The sequence below is a fragment of the Apis dorsata genome, unplaced genomic scaffold (genome assembly GCF_000469605.1).
Source record: "Apis dorsata unplaced genomic scaffold, Apis dorsata 1.3 scaffold_170, whole genome shotgun sequence".
NCBI lineage: Eukaryota > Metazoa > Arthropoda > Insecta > Hymenoptera > Apidae > Apis > Apis dorsata.
This window is the reverse complement of record NW_006263458.1, coordinates 93,423-94,634: the sequence shown is the minus strand read 5'-3', so window position 1 is coordinate 94,634 and position 1,212 is coordinate 93,423. Positions and strand designations below refer to the sequence as shown.

The 1,212-nt window shown below is 35.1% G+C and overlaps 1 protein-coding gene and 1 long non-coding RNA gene across 2 annotated transcripts in view; one reads left to right on the top strand and one right to left on the bottom strand.

Annotated features, from left to right (window-relative positions):
• Window positions 1-1,212, bottom strand: part of LOC102681328 (zinc finger protein 39-like) — a 17,787-nt gene that overhangs the window by 2,613 nt on the left and 13,962 nt on the right. The window lies entirely within an intron of this gene.
• Window positions 49-1,212, top strand: part of LOC116185408 — a 1,396-nt gene continuing 232 nt past the window's right edge. Inside the window, exon 1 of the long non-coding RNA XR_004150249.1 lies at window positions 49-483. This is a non-coding gene — a long non-coding RNA (uncharacterized LOC116185408). The remainder of the gene's footprint in view (window positions 484-1,212) is intronic.

The window sequence follows — 1,212 nt, the reverse complement described above, 5'->3', positions numbered from 1 at the left end:
ACATATATATATATATATATATATATATATATATATATATGGTTTTATTATGTTTTTTTCTGTCTTTATTTTAAAATATCTTAAAATTACCACGCGTCAAGAGGCTCGTTCGGAAATTCATCCGGGATTAATTTCACGAAAAGCAGCAATTAGCGGAAGAAATATTGCGTGTTACTTTCTACGTTGTACCGCCTCTACGATAATCGATCATTTAACGGGTAAAAAAATGAATATTCGAGATCGGCGAAATTATCGTCGATGCGGTAAAAATCGCTTTATGTCTCGCATAAGAAAGAAATAATCTCTATTATTTATTCCTTTCTTTTATTGCTCTGTATTTTCCCCATTTTCTAAAATATATGCATCGAGCTAACAAAGTTTATCCTAATGAAGATTTCGTGGCGTTAAAATACGGATTGCTTGTGCTTGTTCCTGTCGACGATGTTCCTCTAAAGAAGCATTGCTCTGGATGTTTGGTTGCACGTACGTATAAATCTCGTAATAAAAGAAGAAACGTGTGTGTGTGTGTGTGTGTGTGTGTGTGTATATGTATGTGTATATGAACGTGTCGTACGAATGTCGAAAATAAAAGCCAGTACTAGAAGTGCGTGTCCTTTTTTTTTTTTTTTTTTTTCTTTTTTTTTAAATCTTTTTCTTAATTCATCGAAAATCCATCAAGTGACTTTTGTCCATAATAAAATTTTATTATCTCGTGGAATCCGCGGCTCCGCTATGAAAAATCCTACGCTATTTCATTTTTCGCAGGCCTCTATAAGACTTACTGGTAGCACGGTAAACCTCTATAAAAATAATAGCTATCCTACGTAAACGTATTACAAAAATAAATGGCATTGTACTCTGCTAAAGAAGCAAAATGGTACAGGCGCAATGTCGAGCGACGCGAGCATCGTTTTTTTTAATCGTATTTTTTTTTTTTTTTTCTTTTTATCCTTCCCCTTCCTCTCTCTCTCTCTCTCTTCCTCACCCCTATTCCCCGCCCCGCAACTCTCGATTCTTTTTCCTCTTTATCTCGTCTTATCTCGTCGTAACCCTCCCTTCCTTTTCTCGTGAAAGAAAAAAAAAAAAAAAAAAAAAAAAAAAAAGAAAAAAAGAAAGAAAGAAAGGTAGATCAGCCTCGATAATAAATCGAGATTGATTTCGCCCTCCCCTCCCCCCTTATTAAATTCGCACACCACCCTCGATTCACGTGAT